Source organism: Thermobia domestica, chromosome 8 (assembly GCF_964235325.1).
Source record: "Thermobia domestica chromosome 8, izTheDome1.hap1.1, whole genome shotgun sequence".
NCBI classification, from domain to species: domain Eukaryota; kingdom Metazoa; phylum Arthropoda; class Insecta; order Zygentoma; family Lepismatidae; genus Thermobia; species Thermobia domestica.
In genome coordinates this window covers 208,600,730-208,624,316 of record NC_137461.1, presented here as the reverse complement: position 1 = coordinate 208,624,316, position 23,587 = coordinate 208,600,730, and positions in this window count along the sequence as shown.

Sequence of the window (23,587 nt, the reverse complement as noted above, 5' to 3'; positions counted from 1 at the left end):
AAATACAACGCCAAGATATTTAAGAGTACTATGGATTGTAACCGGGCTGTTATCAACATGAAGACGTAGCAGTTGGGGATTTCGATGGACCCGTGATCGTCGTCCAGATGGTAAGAAAACGATCGCTTGCGTTTTCGTAGCATTGATTGCCAAGCGCCAGATGTCGCACCAATCGACAAAAGCATCAATGGCCAGTTGAAGGCTATATTGAATAGAAGTAATTGTCCGACCGATAGCCAGAAATGCTGTATCGTCAGCAAATTGGAAAAGTTGTACGTTAGGAGTAGTGGGCAAGTCGGATACGTACAGCAAATATAATAGGGGCGAAAGAGAAGATCCCTGTGGTACGCCAGAATTCAAAAAGATTGGAAAGGACAGAGCATCATTGATGGAGATGTAGGCAAGTCGGGCTGTAAGGAAGGAATGTATAACTCTGATGTAAGAGCGGGGAAGTTGAAAAGAGTATAACTTGTATATAAGACCCTGGTGCCAAACCTTATCGAACGCCTTTTCTAGATCGAAGGTAACCAGGCTAGATGGATTGCCTCGATTGAATTGGTTATATATAGAAGTACTGAGACGTAACAGGGGATCTAGAATGCTAAAGTTAGGTCGAAACCCAGCTTGGTGCAACGGAAGTAACTCGTGATTCTGCAAATGGTCATGGAGGCGGCGAACTAATATGCGTTCCAAAATTTTGCTTAGGGTAGATGTTAATTGTATCGGCCGATAAGACGTGAGGTCAGATGGAGGCTTATTAGGCTTTGGAAAAAGTAAGACTTTTGAGTACTTCCAAGTTATGGGGAAAAAACCAGTTCGAAGTATGAATGTATAAATGATACTTAGTATGGTGAAGACAACAGGAGGGGCGTTCTTAATCAGTGTATAGGTAATAGCGTCAAAGCCTGGAGCGGAATTTCGTTTGTTGAGGAGTGTGGCCTGGATATCAGCAGGTTGAATCGGTACTGCAAGTGGATGATCTAACTCCAGGGTGTGATTGAGATTAGGTTGTAAATGTGGTAAGTTTGGGTCAGATCGACTATCGACAGCTTCGTTTAGATGTAATGGAGTATGCCAACCAGGTAGAGGAGTGAAGATATGTTGAAAGTGTTGGGCAAATGTGTTAGCTTTGTCTTGATCAGAAGATAGTGCTTGTTGATTAACAACTAATGGATAGGGCGTCCGTTGAAATTTTCCGATGAGCTGATTGAATTGTCGCCAATATTTGGTAGGATGTGATTTTTCGTTGAGTTTGTTACACGTTCTGGTCCAGAGAAGGCGTTTGTATGCAACGATATAATTGTGAGTGATGCGCAGATACTGTCTATGGAGGCGAAGTGCTTCTAAGTTACGACTGCGTGTGTATTCTCTGTAAGCACGCCGAGCTGCAGTAATGAGAGGTAGGTATCGTGGAGGAAGTTTAGGTTTATGCGGAGTAATATAGGTAGTTGGAATATACTGTTCGGCTGCTGTTTGTAAAGTCTGAGTGAGTCGGGTAACGGCGTTGTCAAGGTCATCTTGTGACGTTAAGTCAAAGTTATCTGAGAGTGAGTGTGTAATGGTCTCATGATAGGCTGGCCAGTTAGCCTGATGATATAGATACACTTTCTTCTTGGATGTAGTATTCTGTGGAGAAGTATTGGTAGTTAATGATAGCTTGATGGGAACATGATCGCTCCCCAAAGAATCTAAAACGTCAATAGTGATGTGAGAGTTGATCGATGTGGAATAAATTACGATATCTGGTGTGGAGTTGCTAGAAGGGCGAGTTGGCTGTGGTAGAACATGAAAGGTGCCGGTGGTATGAAGACTGATAAAATCCAAAAATCGCTGTTTCTCATATTGAGGCCTACTATGAAAATTGATGTCTGCCATGATAATGAATTTACGGTAGGTATCGGAGAGGTGTTGAAAGAATTGGTAAGGTATATCGTGTCTCGGCCTGGCATAGATGGTTGCGAAGGCTATTGTATGACCCTTGAGATATAATAATACAACATTATATTCTGGCAGCTGCAATGTGTGTGGTAAGGTAATAGTGCGATGTGGTATGCGATATTGGAAACCAATGGCTGTTCCACCGTGCAGACGTGCGCCGCTAGGTCCATCGTGTCTGTGAAGAATATATTTGGGAACAAAGCAGGTAACGTAAGGAGCTAGAAAGGTTTCATTAAGTGCAAAAGCGGCGATATTCTCCTCCAAAAGAAGTTGCTGAAACAGCACTTGATGTGTGAGGAGAGACCGTATGTTAAGAAATAACAGGTTGTATGCCATAATGTATAGAACAAGAAGAATGGTAGTACTATAGAGATGATAAGCCATGTTCAAACAGTTGTTTCAGTAGGTTGTATTTGGAAATGGACATTAGATCCGCTGTATGTGGCGTGTAGTTGGAGATTATAGAGAAGTTTAGCAGAGTGAATGATTTGATTGAGAACGTGCGGACGTTGAAATGGCAGAATGTTTTGTAAGGTGAGAGTTAAGAAGCGTAAGAGGTCTTCTACTGTAACAGGATGTGTCAGCGAGTTTGCAGGTGGAGTGGGGTCATCGGAAGTTTTGATGGGAGCTACTAATTCTGGCTTATCAGGGGTAGGTGCAGGCTTGCCACGACAGCGATAACTGTAAGTTGGATGTTTTTCCGGACACGTAGTGCATTGAGGAGGTGCACTTGAATTTGGGCAATTTCGGGTCAGATGGCTCCCGCTACAATATCCGCATTTAACAGTGTTGTTGCAGTTATGAGTGTAATGATCATTATACGTCTGGCATTTCTCGCAGCGGATTGGAAGCGGAGGAGGCGTTCGAGACGGTTCTACCTTGTAACGGCGGCGATAGACATACGCCCCATTAGCTAATAGATGATCAATGATTTGTTGTTGGTCGGTCAAGACACGAACGAGGTAGGTAGGACCAGTGTTGTTACGTATCCTGATACATTTCTTGATTTCGAGACCCTCGTAGCGAAGCTCATCAAATATCTCATCGTCGGTGAGTTCAGGTTCAATGCCCCTGATAACAACTGATAGCAATGGTGGACGACGAGGAGGTGGAGGTGATTTTCGTTGGCTCGGGGTAAGAGGCGTCAACACAGCCTGCGGTCCAAAGATTTCAAAGGTGGCTTTATTTCGCACATGTATGTGAAAATTAGGATTAGGAGATTTTAAGATGATGCCGTCTCTCGTAGGTATAATTTGATGCACATCTGCGCGCGGTACATATTTATTGATTTGTATGAATATTGCTCGTGCAGTTCGGTACTTAGTGTCGAAGTTCTTTAATATGAAATTATACATTGTATCCTGATTAGTTGGCAAAGTTGGAGATGGTGGGGCATTAGCCCAGTCCATCTCGGTGTTTCTCACTTTCATTGAGGCAGTGGAACCTTCTCCATCAGAGCTATAATGCCGTGGTTTCTTAGACTCTGATTGCTTGGAGTGTCCGATTGGAGATCGTGATCGAGATCGGGACTCAGGTTGTTTCGAGGTATCTGCTTTAGAAGTCTTCGTACCAGCAGAGTGACCGGATTTGGCTGTACCCTTCGCTCCCGTTGGGGAGGGGGGCATGATGATGGTTTAACCTAACGGAGAATATAACTTGAATGTTCGAGGCAAACGTATGGAGTAAGTGCTAGGGGAAGCCCACTGTGGCTCTCACTTGAGGCAGCAATACGTCCTCGCAGTGATGTCGGTCAGTGCAAGCACTGGCCCTCCACAAAAATAGATGAAGAAAATAATAGGTGATGACGGCCACGGGCTCCCACTTGAGTCAACAATACGGACTGCAAGGGGATGTCGATTGTCTGTACCAGAACAATCCTCCCTGAGTGAACAAAAATATCAGTTGCTCGCAGAGCGTTAGTAATAGTTCTCAGATCGATGAATCGATGGTCGATTCTGAATTCTGAGTTCATGTCAACGGTCACGGTCACGGTCACGGTAATATTGAAGTTGTATGCAGAGTATCGGGCCAAAGCCCCTGACTCTATGAGTAGAATGAAAGAGTTCAAAATACAGAGGTACAGGTGAAAAACTGGGTATTACTATTGAGTTGGTAGGTATGGTAGGCTACATCTGCAACTGTCGCAGAGTGGCTGATGGTGACTTTAGGCGAGCTTTATAGAGTCATTATATGCGTGGCATGCGATGGACGTTCCGGAGAGCGCATTCGGTGCCGATATTAGCAATGGCTGGGTTAATATGCCTGGGTAAGGCACGCCAGAACTTATGGTGGAGATGGCGTAAAACTGCTCTAACAGGGGGAAGCTCTAGATCTTCCAGAATTTGGCGGTTGCGAGTATATCTGTCGTGACCAGTGATGATACGACCGGTTCTAGTTTGCACACTTTCGAGTGTCTGAAGGTGACTGGATGAGGCATGTTGCCAGGCAGGGCATGCATAAGTAAGTGTGGACAGGACTATCATTTTGAATATGTGCACTCGGGCCTCATGAGAAATTGAACTGCAGCGAAAAATTGGATATAATGCTGTGATTTTGCGTAATGCTCTTTGCTTGATGTCCTTGATGTGCGCAGCGAATGTTAACCCACGGTCTAATATCACTCCCAAATATTTAGCATGTGTGGCGTGAGGAATATATGCGTTCTCATATATTAGATTTCGACGGGTGCGTATACGTCGTCTACTGTGTATAACAGTACAACTTTTGTCGGTATTTACTTTAAGCCTCCAACGTCTGGCCCATTCCTGAAAACTGTTCAGTTGACGTTGCATATAGATGTAACACTGTATAAGTGAACTGCTTGTTGTGAAAAAGGCGGTATCGTCAGCGTACGTTGCTAAGAAGCAATGTGGTAGGGTTGGAAGATCGGCTGTATACAGATTATATAAAAGTGGTGAAAGTACAGCGCCCTGTGGAACACCTGCTTTAATTGGTCTGGATGAGGATTTGACACCATCAATAGACACATGAAATTTCCTGCCAAAGAGGTAAGAGTGGAGTAAATGCAGAATACTATCCGGAAGACCTTGGTCGTGTAGCTTATATAATAGCCCTGCTAACCAGACTTTATCAAAAGCTTTCGAGACATCCAGGTACACACCAAGAGTATGTTGTTTTCTGTTGAAGGCCACAGTTAAGTGATCTACTACTCTTACGAGTTGCGTAGTCGTGCTATGTTGAGCACGAAACCCAAATTGATGGAAGGGTAGAAGATTACTATTGTCGACATGCTGTTTCAGTCTCCAGAGGAACACACGCTCAAATAATTTACTCAAATGGGACAGAAGACTTATAGGCCTATGATTTTCTGGAAGCAGCGGATTCTTTCCAGGTATGAGGATGGTGATGATACGTGCTTCCTTCCAGGTCTTTGGGAAGTAGCATAGTTGAAAGATGGCATTAAATAAATATGTCAAAAAGACCAATAATTTTCGGATTGGATGTTTTAGTACCTCACTTCGAATCCCATCAGGCCCAGGTGCTCTTTTTGCAGGCAGACACTTGATATGGCGTTCTATTTCGCGTGGTGTTACTAAGGTGATGTCATGTGTAGGTTTTTGATTACTCATGCGATATAATGTGGTTCGGACATGCTGTCGGAAATAGGGCTCAAGACGTGCTCTATTGGGCTGGAACTGTGCTTGCAGAGAGTCAGCGAATATGTCCGCTTGCGACTGAGGGTCTTGAGTCAGTCCTTGTGGTCCCTGTAGGACTCTTGCTCTGGAAGCATTTGAGGAACGTTGAAAGGATTTGGAGTACGTCCAAATTTTACGATCATTGACGGTGACATTTCTAAAAGTGTCTTCCCAGTACTGTTGATTTTGTCGCTGAGTCAGCATCTTGAGATTCCCACATAGTTTATTCCACAGAGTCTTGTATGCAGGATGAAGTGTGTGCTGCCATCTGCGTCTAGCCCAACGTTTTAAATGAAGATAAAGTTGCAGATGTAGACTGTCGCCTTGACCTGTGTGTGTTGGAGAGATTCTGGTAGTGGAGCTAGCCGCTTCCGCTGTACGAAGTGCTAGTGTAATGTGAGAAACTGCTTGGTCGATATCCTCAATGGTGGCGGGCCGATCTCGGAGGTCGATCATAGTGTTTAGTTCTTGTTTAAATACATCCCAATCAGTTTCTATTTTCTTGAAGATAGGGGCAGAATGGGCGATGCTTCTATGGGAGACGTGAAAAATGACTGGGTCGTGATCGGAGTCTAAATCCGAAATAACGTAAGGATGTACAGTAAAAGACACATCTTTGCAAAGAGCGACATCAAGCACATCGGGCTGTCCGCCAAATTTTGGATGATGAGTAGGATCAGGTGGAGCACTGATGATGAAGTTGGACGTGAGTAGATATTCGTGTAAAGCATCTCCGGCAGTGTTTGGAGTAATGGAGTTCCATTCTCCATGCTTAGCATTAAGATCTCCAGCTAAGATGACTTTTGGCCCTAAGTTAGCTATGACATCAAAGTCTGTGGGTTCTAGTTGTGTGGCCGGGGACCTGTACCCAGTGACCAATATTAATGAAACTCCTGGAGTTATTAACTCAACAGCAAGTGCCTCCAAAGTAAGTAAGGGTGGTATTGTGATCAACCTGACTGGGAATGCTTTTTTAACTATAAGTAACAATCCTCCTTTCTGTCTGCCCACTCTATCCTGTCGGTACACAATGTAATTTGGTAGGCGCCAAGTAGTGATTCGAGCAGTAAAATGTGTTTCCTGGATGAACATGACATCGACTCTATGTTGGGTTAGAAATCTGATAAGCATATGTTTTTGTCCCTCTAGGCCATCTGCATTCCAGGTAGCAAGGATAAGTGTGTGATGCAATACGCTGGATTTAGAAACAGCCATCGTCAACCATTTCCGCTATTGTTTCTATTACTACTGCAGCCTTGGAAGCTGAGTCTGCAGCTTGTCGGAAACGAGTGATACCACGTTTGATATGGGTTAATATTTTGCGGAAAGGTAAGCTCTTGAGTAAGGAAAGAACGGACTTTAAGTCGAGGTCTTCTTTAGAACTATCTTGAGGAAGGGCAGTAAGTGGCAGGGTGTGGGAAGAAGTGGAAGCTTCAGTATCTTCGGGATTTGTAATCTTGGGTTGGATAGTGTCAGCAGCGGGAATCGAAGGTTCCTTTGCTGATGGTGTATAGAAACCTCGTTTGGTTATATTCGGCTGTTTCTTTGGCTGCTGTGCCGGCAATTTGAGAGCTTCAGAGTAAGATTTAAAGACTGGACAGCCACGGTAGTTTGCCGGATGATCTCCCTGACAGTTTGCGCAATTGGCAGGTGTGGATGTGTCTGTTTTACTGCAAGACTGCGTGAAATGTGATTGCCCGCATTTGAGACATCTCGGATGGGCTTGGCAGGTGTCTTGCGAATGTCCCAAGCGTTGGCACCTGTAACATTGCAGCACTGAAGGAGGTTTATATGGTTCAATTACGACTTTGTAATGTAGCAAGGTATTAATTGCGTATATCTCTTTGACAGCTGCAGTTCGTTCTAGAGCTACCAAGAACAGTGGCATCATTATTTTCTTGTTATCCGTCTTGCTTTTACGAGACATTTGGTGGACGCTGGTTGGTTTGTACCCCAGTCGGGAGAATTCTTCCTTTAGGTCGTCTAAATCTGTGTCAATAGGTAGTTTTCGGACAACTACCTTAATAGGTCGGTCATTCTTTGCTACACCTGTTGCATACTCAGTCTTCGTTTGCTCACAGTAAGTTTTGATGGTGGTATAATCATCTTTGTTGGACGCTTGAATTCGAATGCGCTCTTTATTTGGTTGTGTTAATGGAGGCTCCTTCAATGCTCGTGACAAGGTCTTTATGAAAGTATATGTATTTGTAATGCCGTATATGAAAATTGGAGGAGGCTTATGACTGGGTGGTTGTTTTGGCGGAGCAGTATTATTGCTGGCATTAGCATTATCTGCTTGGGTGGAAGACAAAACGTCAAACCTATTGCTGACTGGGAGAGGCGGATAGTCTGCTTTCTTGAGGTTTTCCAATGAAGACCGACGTCGCTTCAGTGTTCCCACTACTGTGAAGTCCATATCTTCGGGCTTGTTTGAAGTAGACGGTTGTGAGGCACTTGATTGCTTAAGTGTACTTTGTTTTGATTTAAGCTCCCCTGGAGTGGCTGTTTGCTTCTTCTTGCCCAAGGGCAGAAGGAAGTCTTCTGGTTTGTATGTGGCTCGGATTATTTTGCCCCTAATAGCAGGAATCTTCGTCGATTGAGATTTTTTCTCAGATTTGGTGGATGTCTTCTGAGAAGCCATCTTTATTGTTAGACTAGGGGATGGCGCCAGCTTGCAAGAAGGGTAGTGGCGTTCCCAATAAATTGTATGAACTTAGAGCAGTGCTCTAAGGTTTTAGTTTGTCAAGGTGCTTTTCCTCCGAAGAGGAAGCACTACGAATCGTTAGCCGATAGAGGTGCCAAAGTCGTCAACGAGTTTTAGTTATCTCTGCCTCCGAAGAGGAGAGTATCAAAAATAAATCGTTAAGCCAAGAGGAATAGCAAGGTCGTCACCAGAAAAGATCAATTTCAAGCGTTAACCTCCGTGAAGGTATTAAATATAATTCGACGGTTGTTTCCTCAGCCTCAAAGAGGCAAGTAATCCAACAGTATGTACGAAGATCGCGAATAAAATCAATAAATGGGGATGGACACACTAAGTGACTTGGTTATTTTTCCTCGCCAGCTACGAATACCCTATTTTTTTACCTGGTTAGAGATTCCAGGTGGCCAGTTCCATGTCAACGGCATCATCGTAATAAGTCATATAAAAAAGAAACAGAGTAACTAACAGTGAGAATTTGTATAATTGTTACTCTTTCCTATAAGCAAAGTTATAAAAGTATTTCGTTATTTGTGCCGTAAAGCTAGGTACAACGTGTTAACCTTTCTGTAGTCGTCAGGAAACTATTGGTAAAAATGTATGAATTATTTAACTGCAGTTAAGCTTTAAGTTGTGCTGCCATCTATAGTGGTTATTTGTACTAGAATCTTGATTCTCAGAATTATTTTCATTGAAAAGTCAGAAAATGCATAAACCTTCGTAAATAAACTTTCCTTCGCATTTCTCTATTTATTCATGTAGAATACATATTTTAATAACTGTTTTCCTATTCTTGCAGATTTATTCACAATTGTGAAAACATCTCGTTCTTAAAATTGCAAATGGCGCGTTACCCTTTGTGCTTCTAGTAGCGATAGCCACATTTTTTTGAAAATTACTTTTATAAAAAATGAATTTTCGGAAACGAAAAATGTTTCGAAAAATGAAAGAAGAAAAATGAAAAATTTTTCAAAAAACGAAAAGTTTTTTGAAAAAACTCATTTTTTTTCGAAAAAACGAACAACAAAAAATTTTTCGGAATACGAGAAACGGAAAACGAAAACTGCCGAGAAACGGAAAACGGATAATTTTCGTAAAACAAACCGAATTCATTTCATTTGTTACTACTTCCAAACTATAATTTACTATGCATACGTATAGGAAGTCTTATAGAACGGTTATGTTCATCTGTCTGTCTATCCATCCGTCCATCTGTCGGCTGGCATCAGAGCCAGAGCAGTAAGAAATAGCCAGAAGCATATATAGTTTTGCAACACGAATAGATTCATCTAACCTATTTGACTTTTATTTAATCCAGAAGTGACAGAGATCTATCGCTTTCTGCTACATTGTTGATCACCACAGAACACAAACGGTAACATATAGAAAGACGCGGTTTTCCAGAACCAATTCAGTGTCTCAAGAATATATTCAATATTTGCCCTTATTACACTTGCAGCTTAAGCTAAGCATAAGTGTCGGAAGTCTTTAGAATGGTTTTCTCCGTCCGTCTGTCTGTCGACATGTGTCAGATCAGAAACAGTAACAGATATTGAGAAGTCGTTTCTGGGTGTGTCTAATTTACTGACCAGAACATTTTCTTGGCCACCGCCAAAACTATGAGGGCCACCAACTTGAAATTTCCACCAAATATAAATCTCTACACCACCAATATATGCACCAAATTTCATTGAGATACCTGTTCGTCTGTCTGTTGACAGGTGTCAGATCAAAAACAGTAACAGATATTGAGAAGTCGTTTCTTGCGGTCGATTTAGAGCCATAAAATACGTTCGATCTCCTCTATTAACCCTCCATTCAAACCGTAAGAGGTTCAAATATTCTTTTGTGGGCTCAATTTTTATCTCTGTAGAACGAAAAGAGTAATAGATAGCGAGAAGCATTTTATTGCAAACAATTTATCGTCTGAAGACAACATATAACTATCCACAACATTCAATCAAAACCATGAATTGTTTATATTTACTATTATTTCCGGTTTCAATAATGAATTACGAGATATCGAGATGTAGATTTTCGCAATCGATTCAGCTACCAAGAAATAGGTCTTTCTTATCCATTAATCCTGTATTCAGATCGGAAGTTGTTTAAAATAACCATTTTCGGTTTCAACATTGATCGATATAGAACAAAAATAGTAATAGATAGCCACAAGTGTTTTTTTTTTCTTTTTTTTTCCAATCGAATCGATACAGCGTCTCAAGAGTATATAAGATTTATATCATCTCAACCGACAATAATATCGAAACCGAAAGTGGCTGAATTTACTAGTATATTGGTTTCAATACTAATTTTTATAAACCAAAAACTTGGAGATATCGTGATACGGTTTTTCGTGATCGACTAAGCGTTCTAAGAATAGGCTCTACCTTCTCCCTTGATCTCTATTCACACCAGAAGTGGTTCAAATTAACGATTACAAGTTCCAACATTTATCGCCACAAAAAAAAAAAAAAAAAAAAAATGGTAATAGATAGCGACAAGTGGTTCACCTACAATCGATTCAGGGTGTCAAGAGGATATAACTTATCATTACAAACCGCAACACTCCACAAGGGCAGAAATAGTTGAAATTTAATACTATTTTTGATTTTATAGGTAATACTAATTTTCATAGAGCAAAATCGGTGAGAGATATCGAGATGCATTTTTTTAAATCAATCCAGCATCCAAGAATAGATTCCCTTTATTTGAACCGAAAGTGTTCAAATTAACCATTTCCGGTTTTAATACTTGTCACGATAAAACAAAAATTGTAATAGATAGCGACAAGCAATTTTCTGGAATCAATTCAGGGTTTTAAGAGAACATATCGTCATAACCTGCTTCATTCTTTTGTAACCGAAAATGCTTGAAATTTACTACTACTTTCGGTTCCAATACTTATACTCATAGAGCAAAACTATAAAAGATATCGAAAAGAGGTTTTTCTGAAATCCATTTAGTGTCCTAAGAATATATTCTATCTACTCCCTTAACCCTCTATTCAAGCCGGAAGTGGTTCAAATTAACCATTCCTGCTTTCAATCTTTATCGCCATAGAACAAGAACGATAAGTGAGAGCTAATAATGGCTTTTTGATACGGATTCAACATCCGAGGAAAAGGAATCTTTGATCTTATTAATCTATTCCAACCAGGAGTTTTAATTGTGCTAATTGTTGTAGTGAAGTTTGAGTATTCAATTCGCATAGATTGGAAGTCTACCATAGTTTTGCACTGTGAAACGAAACTCACTTGTGTCTCTACATAAACAGGAAGTAGGAAAAATGTATCACAACCAGGGGTGGATCCAGGGGGGCGATCGGGGCAATCACCCCCCCCCCCAGAAGAAGACACTTTCTTATTTTATATATAGGGTCTAAATAAAACCCATCCCAGAGTTTGGAGCTCTTAAAAGTAGCTCTATGTAGCAATATTACAACCCACCGCCACCCCCTTCCAGAAGTCCGCCCGTGATCACAACTCCCGGTTTCAGTATTGATCACCATAGAGCAAAAATAATAACAGATAACAAGATATGTTTATATATATAAATCCAGCATTCGAAGATTGTCATCTCGATCGCTATCCCTCTATGTAAACCGGAAATAGTGAGAAACTACCATTTCCGGTTTCATAGTAAAGAAAAAACGATAGCCGGAAGCAGTTTTTGATATGGTTTCTACGCCACAATGGTAGTTTCCATCTGTAAGTTTAATGCAACCGAAACTGATAAATATTTACTATATCTCTTGTTACAATATTTTTTTTTTCTCCTAGAACGAGAGAGATCCTAGGAAGCGACATCGTCGTCGGCAATTCAAAACCTGCTATGTGCATTTTGCAGGAGAAGCGAAAAACAGTATCCTGGTTAGATTTTTCGCTTTATAAAAGTGATGTTATAAGTAATATTTGATGCTGCACGTAACTTGATATCTTCTCAAGTTACTTGAGAAGGTATCAAGTTACGTGCAGCATCAAATATTACTTATAACATAACTTTTATAAAGCGAAAAATCTAACCAGGATACTGTTTTTCGCTTCTCCTGCAAAATGCACATAGCAGGTTTTGAATTGCCGATACTTTCATAATTCCAAGAAAAGATTCCAAGCCCTGCCCACTGGTTTAGTGGCAGTATTCCTTTGATGTACAGGGTCCCGAGTGGGAAAGCATTGAACGTGTTGGGGTTGTTCGGATTCCACTTCAAAATGTAGGTCTACGTTTTGTATAGTCTCGCAGATACTGAAAGGGGAAGCTGAACTTCAACAAACAACCAAATAAAAAATATTTCATCTTAGTAGTATTCTTCTACTGAAGTTAGTAGCAGTAAAAACTAATACGAAAACGAAGACCCACCTCTTTAAAATTTGAATTCTCGTTTGATGAGATAATTATAGTCAGATACTTAGTTCTTTGTCCTACCGTATATAAAACATCTTTAGCACAAATAAACCATTCAATAATATTTTGTTAGTAATAAATTGCCTATTTTTGAAAGCAATCAAATTGTTTTTGATACTGATTTAATTAGTTATAGAAAATAAGAGATATGAATAGGCGATCTTAGCGAGATGTCTTTAGAATCAGTATCAGTACAAAAATTGTTATAATCACTTCATGTTTCCTACTTTGTTAAAAACAATTGTTAAAAGTCAATTTTTACAGCTTTGTCTGATACTATCACGATCAGTTTATACAGGGTCCTTCTATTTGGTAATTTGTTAGTCTCTTTTTACATTATAAAATATATTGTCGGGTTAACTGCTGTATCGCCGGACCAATTTTAGGAAATTTACCGGGTAAACTGGAGATTCTTTTTAAGTTTATGTGGAAGAGTAATTGAAAGTGAGGTAAGGGGAATAGTAAAAGCTCAGAAAGTGCTTGTATTTGCTGGTTGTTTTTGATGTTGTAAGTGGCATTGTATGTGGAGGCAGATGGACTATTTCGCGGAGAGGTACATTTGTTTTACTATACGGATCCATAGATTGTAAAATGTACAGAAAAATTTGGGCAAATCTTTAATTTGCCCATTTCATGTTAAGAACAGAACCCAACCAACTCCTGCGGGGCTTCAAACCTGTTCCTACTACTACTACTACTACTACTACTACTACTACTACTACTACTACTACTACTACTGCTGCTGCTGCTACTACTACTACTACTTATACTATGGATCCGTATAGTAAAACTGCGCACCTAATAATCTAACGTAACTTAATGTAATCCAACCAAATATAACCGAATGCAGTATATTTTGCCCCATTTCTTGATTTTCAACTTGGTCCGGCGATACAGCAGTAATGCCAAATTGTCGACAACACATTAATAATCACTATTAATAAATAATTGTTTTTTAATATTCTGTAAAATATAAATTTTACACTATTAACATTTGTGAATTATTATTTCTAATTTATATCCCTCAAGAACCGAAGGTCTGTGCATCACAATATTTCGCACTGAGCTCGCACGCGTACCAGACTCGTTAAAGTCTATGACCATATCAACTTTGTAGAATATCGGACGAGTTTAACGCGTTTTTATGATTTTTTTTTATATTACTAAGTTCAAGTCCAAATTTTCTTGTCAGTATTTTGAGAAAAAATACTGCTACCAGCTAGTCAGAGCACCAATGCAACTGTGTACTGTCAGCAGTTGAGCCGTGTTCAAGAAAATACTCAAGACTCTGCAGCCAGCACTTCTAAATCGCAAAGGGTTCCTCCTGTTACAGGACAACGCTAAGCCCCACGTGTCTAGAATGACCTTGGACACCATTCTACACTTTAGTTTTGAAAGCGGCTGTATTGGATTTTTTTAATACGAAAAGGATTGAAGTTTAGACATGCATTTCAAGAAACAATTGTTGGCATTCCTCTTCCTATCTTAAAAATAATAAATCCAATATAGCAGTTTTGAAAACTGGCACGCGATGATTGTGAAGGCTCTAATTTGCAGTCTGAACCTCGCACTATTGCATGCGCCATACTCCTGGACATTGCACCGTCCGATTATCACCTGTTCCAGCTTAGAGGACGCCAGTTGAAATCCCTAGTAGAGGTGCAAAATGCACATGATACCTTCTTCGCTTCACGACCCATCAAGTTCGTCGTGAAAGCGAGCATGGTTTGGTTTTATTGATTTCATAATGACACCTACTATTGTGAATTGCTAGGCCTTTTAAACTAACAGACAATTTGTTACAAAGCTTACAGGTAATCTCGTTAGGCCTGTTTGAAAATTCAATGCTCTTGATTAAAGCGGTATCATTTAGGATTCGATTTATTTTGGCTGAATTTTGAGCCTGTTGCGTTGCTTACATTTGAGATATCAGCGTTTATGGACCTGCAGTCTTTTTTGATGGCATCAATAATAACAGGTAAAGTATTACTGATATCGTTAGAAGAATCATTATCATCTTTCATAGTTATTATAAAATTTTAAATTTAAGTTTAAATTTAAATTTAAATTACACCAAACTACATTGTTGGAGATGTAATATTGTTTGAAAATTAACGACTATCAATTAAAAATAGCGAATTTTCAGTCAATCATCTGCACTACTGAAGCGATTCGAAAACGGATTTCACCACAAGTCCAATCAAAACTTTAACCACACTTCACCTCGGACCAAAGAGCACAAAACTTCATTTCACCAAAACTAATTGAAGAGAATTGCACAGAACACGAAGACACGTCTGCTACTAATTACAACAATATCTAAATTATATTATAATGTGGAAACGTTATTTTAGGACTTCGTCGCAAAGTCGGCACGGGTTAACGTTCTCGTAGAGAGCGGCTATTTCACTTATGCGTGTTTAAGGTCACATAGAATACATTTGGGAGGGGAGTGAGCATCGAAACACGAAATTGCCCAAAATAAAGGGCACCTTAATATATACATATATACATACACACACACACACACATATATATATATATATATATATATATATATATATATATATATATATTTACATCAGCTAATGGTTATGACACCAAACACTATTCGAAGCTTTCTTGCACAGACTGGAAAACGTGAAGTATGTTAAGATTTATTTACATATATTGTTAAAGTAGACTGTTCCCACAATGCCCATCGACTTCGATTTGACAAAATTTTAGAAATAAATTTCACTTTTTATTTTGTAGCCAATGTGAAGGCATTTAGTTATACTACCATTAAGAAACCCATATACATCATATTACGAATCAATCATTATGGAACAATTTCAAGTGTTACACGCAGCAGTGGTACCAATCTTTGAAAGTTTCATTTACAACTTTTTCTTTTTTTCTTTTTTTAATTGATTTTGTAATTGTGCATTAAGTATAAAGATACAATAAGATTCTCTCTCTCTCTCTCTCTCTCTCTCTGTGTGTGTGTGTGTGTGTGTGTGTGTATGTGTGTGTGTGTGTATGTTTCTAGTTTCCGGCGTAAGCGTACTACCAGGTATACTTCCGTGTGTACATATGCTAGTGTGTGTGTGTGAAGGCGGTATATGGAGTATTAATTGGGATCGCGTAGTGGAACTTATCGATATTAGTACGTACATACGTGCGGGCGTTACTTCACACGATAACTTTGGACGAATGCCAATTTTTTAATTTTGCTTTTTGCAATAAATAAATAGAGTGATTCCTCCCGAGGGAGTTCCTTAATGGAGGTGATTCGCCAACTGGAAGTGGTAGAAATGGGTCATTTCCGATTTTAACATTGATCACTATAGAGCGGGAATGGTAATAAATAGTAAGAAGCAGTTTTCGGCAATCGATAAAGGGTATCAAGGATAACTTTCAGCTTCATCCTTAATATTCTGGTAAAATCGGAAGAGATATAAATTAACCTAACTATGACGTCTGGCTTCAAATTAATCTACATAGTGGGATAGGAAGAAGCTGTTTTAGGAATTAATATAGGGTTGTGGGAATAAATGTCGTCTTCTCTCTTAAACTTCTAATCAAGTTGGAAGTAGCAAAACTCAAGTACTTTCCATTTTAGTTTTGATTAGAACAGATTAAACCGTTACTAAATACCGAGAAGAGCTTTTCAGAAATCAATTAAGTGTCCCAAGAATATGTTCTATCTCGACTCTAATCTTTCTATTAAATCTAGAAGTGGTAGAAATTAATCGCTTCCGGTTATAACATTGGATAGCGAGAAGGCTTTTTTTTAGGAAATTCATTAAGTGCTCCAAGAGTATATCCCATCTCGGAAGTGAAATAAATATACTAGAGCTTCTGGTTCCCAAACCACTACACAAAATATAACATATTCCTCTTTAAGATTTTATTATTATTAGGATCACGTAGTGGAACTTGTAATATCGTAATGTTAGTACGTACGTACATACATACGTCCGTTACTTCGAAAGATAACATTTGAAAGGATGCGAATTTTCTATTATTATTATTATTATTATTATTATTATTATTATTATTATTATTATTATTATTATTATTATTATTATTATTTTCAATAAGTAGATAGTGTGATTTTCTCGAGAGAGTTCATTAATAGAGGTGATTCGACAAACAAAATGTAAGAAATGAGTTATTTCAGGTTTTAACGTTGATCAATAAAAAACAAAAAACGATAATGGATAGCGAAAAGCGGTTCTGGGCAATCGATTATACGTTTCAAGGAAATCTCTCATCTTATTCTTAACATTCTAGTAGAACTGGAAATGGTAGAAATGAGCCATTTCCGGTTTTAACACTCATTACTATAGAGCGAAAACGATAATAGATAACGAGATGTTTTTGGCAATCAATTAAACTTTGCAAGGATAACCTTCTTCACATTTAACAAGGTAGTAAATTCTGAAAGTAACAGAATTAAGCCATTTCATGTTTCAACGTTGATCACTATACAGCGAAAACGATAATAGATAGTAAGAAGCAGTTTTCGGCAATCGATAAAGTGTTCCAGGAGTAACGTTCACCTTCGTGCTTAACACCCTAGTAAAAAGGAAGTGCAGAAATCACATATAACTTCCGGTTTCATTTTTTTCCATAGAGCATAAACTATAAGATATAGGAAGAAGCAGTTTTATGGAATCAATTTAACGTTGTGGGAACAGTTAAGTTATTATCTCTCTTCAACTCCAAACCGGAAGTAACAAAACCCAACTACTTCCGGTTTTAGTGTTGATCGCTATAGATTAGAAAAGATAACAGATAAGGAGAAGCGGTTTTCTATAATCATTTAGTGTCCCAAGAATATGTTCTATCTCGACTTTAACCTTTATACTAAAAGGAGAAGTGGCATATATTAAACACTTCCGGTTATAAAATGAGTGTTATAGATTGGAGAGCTAGAAGTGATTTTATGTAATTCATTAAGTACCGCAAGAGTGTATTCCATCTCGACAGTAATCTCTCTATTAATACCAGAAGTGAAAGAAATACGATACAAATTCCGGTATCCATATTAATTGAGAACATATTACGTCATCCTCTTTACGGTTTTTACTAGAGTTTATTTTTAAATTAAATACTAGCCGGACGTTACTAAATTTTCTGAGCTACTAGCCCGTTCCCTAAGGAATAAGTACTAGCATATTCTGTGGTCAAACTCGGCCAAGAACAGGGTGGACGCGAGTTGCATTTCATACGTTGTTTTTCGATAACTTCTTAATTAGCCAGCAGCATTTTCTTGATAACTACTGGCCGAATCGGAACAAAATTCGGTTGTGGGCAGCCCTCAACCTAATTAAATTCTCTACATTTGCTGGCCGAGTTTGGCCAAGTTTTGGGCTTGATTTGCGTGTGGTAATTTATTTCTCGGTAATCTCTTGCCAGATGCAATCTAAAGGATTTGCCATTACAGAAAGCCGCTCGTCCCTATTTATCGATTTTGGTTTATAGTGTTCAACATAAAACCGGAAATGGTTTATTTCTACCACTTTCGGTGGGTAAGGAAAGGAGATGAAAAGTATTCTTGGAATGCTTAGTCGATTGCCGAAAACCGTTTTTGTTTTATAGTGGTCAACGTTAAAACTTGGAAAAGGTTGATTTCTACCACTTTCGGTTTATGGATCACTTCAACTAACTAGCTCCTCCGAAATAATTTCTCTACCCATAGTTTGCAAAAAGAAAAAATAAATAAATAAAATAAAAATTTGCTTTCTTTCAAGAGCTATCGTGCGCAGTAACTTAGTCGCAGCAGCTTTCCTGGTCTATTATTATTATTATTATTATTATTATTATTATTATTATTATTATTATTATTATTATTATTATTATTATTATTATTATTATTATTATTATTATTATTATCATTATTAAGTATTCTACCTGTTGGCAGGTACTGGGACTAATGGGAGATGTGAGTGTGATTCTGTGTTTTCTTAGGGATTCTGGTCTGGAAATTCTTCTTTCACCTTTCTCGATCTTCAGCTTCCTCTTTTAATTCCCAATATTTGATTCCATTTTTCAAATCATTGACCAACTGCATTCTTCTTCTTAGTATTCCTTTCTTACCTTTCATCTCTTACTTTCAACTTTTCTCTTCTTCAGTGGGTTGAGAAGTGGCTAATACGTTTTAATCTGGTTCCTTATAATTATTACCAGACTGCAGTTTCCTCTATCTATTTTTGAATACTATTTTTAAGAAATTGAATTATTATTATTATTATTATTATTATTATTATTATTATTATTATTATTATTATTATTATTATTATTATTATTATCGCGTCTATGTTCTGTTATTCTTTTAACTGTTAGGTGAAAGGTTCATTTTTTCTACAGTCTCACTTTATCTATAATGCTACTTCGGTATTATAGTTAATGTTTAGTTAACTCAAGAAAAAGCGGATCTAGCTGTGTGAATCCTCCATTTCATGTTAGCCTTCGGTGATCATTTAGTACTGTTCAGCGAGGTAATTTAACAGAAGTTTAATGTTCTTATAGAGTATTCGGTGTAGTGTTATAAAGTAGGAAATGATACAAGACGCTGTGTTTTCTAAATTAAAGTTTGGGATCCTCTAGGACAATTGTTCCAACATTTTTAACAAGCGCCCACATTCTTAAACTCTACATACTTCACGCCTACATCATTTGCGATGTCTTTGACCACTTCTGCAATTTTAGTTACAGCATTGTATTCTCAAATCATCAGTAATAGCAACAAAAATAATAACAATAATAATAATCTATACTGTATATATGACAATATAAGTGAGTTACTCATTATCGAACAAGCCATAATGCTATAATTAGCAAGAATACTCTTTTTGACGAAAGCAAGGGACAAGGAAGGATTTATGGAAATATGTATTTATAGGGGCGTAAATAGGATAGTGTATCTTGCTAATCCCTGAGGTAAGGAAGATGATACTAGGCATATAAACTAACCATCAAAATAGCTGAACACGTTTCTCACAGTTTCTGAAAATTCCGCACCTAAACAAGAAACGAGTACTTCGTATAACATTAATTTTTCAACTGTATTTTATTTCATTTATTTTTAGAAAATGATAAATATAAGAATTCTTTATATTGGAGACGTGAAATTTCAAAACTAAACTCAATTAGAAACGAACCAATACATGTTTAGCTTTTCCGAAAATTCTGTCCTAAGATGAGAATGAAGGATAGTGTCTACCTATTAAAATTTCTGCATTTGCTTACGTTTGAGGTGTGAAATTTGGCTTTGATTTCTTAACTATAAATAATTGAACGTGTGTTTCCGGAAATTCCCCTCTTAAAGATGGAGAAAAGAGACGATTTCTATAATATTAAAATTTACCACTATTTATTCAGAAAATGTCATGAAATGTGAAATTCGCTTAAATTCGTAATGTGAAATTTCGTATACCAACTCCGAACTAAAAAGAATGGGAACTGAAAAGAAGAACTCAGAATTTTCGAAATTCTCCTTTTAAGCAGAAGAAGGGAGGAATTAATTTACTTATTTCTCGACATTCAAATCGGTGTTCGCTGTCCCATCATCATAAAATGTTCGAGGAGAATTACTGAACGTATTTAGAACTACTCTAGAGCATGGTTTCATCATATCACTTTCACTGAAATGCGTATCATAAGGGAAGGGGGCAAGGTCGAAAATATTTGCTAAAAATACAGTATCTTACAAATCTCTCATGTATGAAGATGAAATTTAATATAAAAACCAAGTAGACACGCAACCCAGCGTTCTAGGAAATTCCACTTTCATCTCATGAAAAATGATTGAGAATTTTAGAATATAGTTAGAACTTGGTTGAAGCTGTTTTTTAACCATGTCAGTTTCATTAAAATTCGTATCCTAAGAGTGTGGAATAGTTAATAAATACGGTGAAACTTAAATATCTTCCAAGCCAAGAAGATGAAACCAGGTATATAAGTTTTTACTTAACGAGGTCACCATGTGGACATGCCCCAGCGTTTCCGAAAATTCTGCTTCCAAAAGAGGTTACAGGGTGGCAAAGTGTTTGAAACGTCTGATACATCCTCACGGCATTCTCAAGGCTCTATATTTGTATTTTACATTTATTATTGCAACCGGGTGTTTCTCGCTACCGTATACGGTAGTCCGATCATCACCTTTGTTCTTCGCGCGCACAGTCATTCGAAGAACTGAAAACGTACTCTATATACAAACAATTAATGGTTGTGAACTCGGAAAGCCTGGTACTTCTGCTTGTCAAGGTCAAATAGTGGGAGAAAAAAGCACGTGTAGAATGTGAAGAGGGTGCAACAGTGACTGATACTTGTACGAAACATATTCATTTGTAGTTCGTGAAAATTAAGCCTGTAGCGCTACTGTGGCACAACGTATATTGTAACTGTATAACTCTTGTCCACCGCTTGTAGGTCTATTGGCGTAACTGACGACCGAAACTATGTTGTTAGCTCTGACTGAGATAAGGCACTGCTGTGCTGCTTTTGCTTTTCTTTTTTCTCCTTTGTCATTTGTGAGACGCCAAACATATTGTTTCTTCTTGTTGCACGCGCTCAACGGGTTCCTGCGGACCGAAGTATTTAAAAAGTTGACTACATATTCTTTTTTACGATAGAAATATGATAAGTACTTTGAATTATAATACGGTTTTAAATTGGTTAACTGCTGAAAAAAATACGAAAATGAAGCTGTACTTGAAAATGTGTATTAGTCTAGGACGTAGCTACTGACAGTGTTAATTACAGATTTTCTGGTGGAAAAATTTCATTACACTAGAGGTGAAAAGCAGACGCCCATTTCGACCCTCCTCTTCAAATCAATCGGAAATGGTCTCAATCGTTGTACAGAAATGTACAGGCCAAATTTTCGTTTGAACATAATTAGGGGCGCCGCCAGAACGAAAACAAAGTGGGGGCTGTCTAAATGGTAGCCCCTCCACCATGTCCAATTCAATCACAAATTGTCGCAAACGTTTGTACATCGTTTGTACAGAAATGTGCAGGCCAAATTTTCCTTTGTACACAATTAGGGTCGTGGCCAGAATGAAAACAAAGTGAGGGCTGTCTAAGTGGTAGCCCCCACCATGTCTAATTCAATCACAGATTGTCACAATCGTTTCTACACCGTTTGTACAGAAATGCGCAGGCCAAATTTTCGTTTGTACATAATCTGGGGCGCCAACAGAACGAAAACAAAGTGGGAACTGTCTAAGTAGTAGCCCCCCACCATGTCCAATTCAATCACAAATTGTCTCAATCGTTTCTACATCGTTTATACAGAAATGTGAAGGCGAGATTTTCGTTTGTACACAATTAGGGGAGCCGCCCGTACGAAAACAAAGTGGGGGGCTGTCTAAATGGTAGCCCTCCCACCGTGTTCAATTCAACCACAAACTGTCGCACTTGTTTGTACGTCTTTGTACATAAATGTGCAGCTGAAATTTTCGTTTGCAAATAAATGGGCGCCGCCAAACCGATAACAAACTATGGGCTCTCTAATTGATATTCCTCCCACTATGTCGAATTCAACCTCAAACTGTCGCACTTGTTTGTACGTCTTTGTACAGAAATTTGCAGGCAAAATTTTCGTTTGTACACAATTAGAGGCGCGCCAAAACTATAATAAGGTATAGGCTGCCTAATTGCTAGCACCTCCCCACGTCCGATTCAAAAGAAAATTATCTCAAATGTTTGTACATCGTTTATACAGTATTGCGCAGGCGAAAGTTTTGTTTCTACGCTATCAGGTGCGTCGACAGAACGAAAAGAAAGGGAAGCTGTCTAAGTGCTAGGCCCACCATGTTCGATTGAACCACAAATTGTTGCGATCGTTTATACATCATTTGTGCAGAAATCTACAGGTAAAATTTTCGTTTGTATTAAATAATATACGGATGTGAGTATTTTTAAGATCTGCGATCAACGTTAACCAGTTTGAATAACGGTTGCTGAGATTGAAAATGGTACGTATTACACTAGTCGCCAAAAAAATCTTTTTATCTGGCACACGGAAGAAAATACCTGATTCTAATAGAACTTTTCACGTAGAATTCGAATCTGCAATCAATTGTTCTCCATCACCCTCAGTTTTCCCGTGACAGAGGGGTTTTCGGGAAATTTCCCCTGATTTGTTTTTAACCATTTTCATACCTGTAGCTCGGGTACCTTAGGTATATAAACGCACAAATTATATTGTATGTTAGCCTGATTTATACTTAGTAAGCCCTCTAAGTTTCATAAGAATAGCATTATTCTTTCTCGAGAAATAAACATATTTATATAAAAATATGCTATGTGTACTGTTCATTTTACAATATTCATTAGTGCAGATAAAATCACATATAACTTCTACGAAAATTACAATATAAGCAAGGTTTATATCTTATTGGATTTGAAATAAAACATATTTTCAATGATGTATACACCGTGTCACCATTTTATATCTACTTAATAAATAATACAAAAGAATTGAGTGGTATCTTCTTAATAAATGAACACTTACTTACCTCAACTAATATGTTTTAGTTGTAGACTTTATTCTGTGTTTGGCTTCTGGAACATCTCTTTTAAGTGTCCAACAGTAATCAGCTAGCATGTTTGAACTCCACTGTCACTGGTATCTCTTCTCCATGGAGAAAATGTCCTGATGAAAACGTTCCCCATACTCATCACTAACAACACCAAGGTTTTCAGGAAAGAAATGCAGGTGGGAGTCTAGAAAGTGAACTTTAAGGGACATGTTGGAACCCATTTCTTTGAATGATTGCAGGAAATCACTCACAATTTCACGGTAATTTGGGACTTTCTTGTTTCCTAAAAATTCTCTGTTAAACATTTAAATGAACACCAAGCTGCTTTCTCAACCAGAGTTAAGAGATCC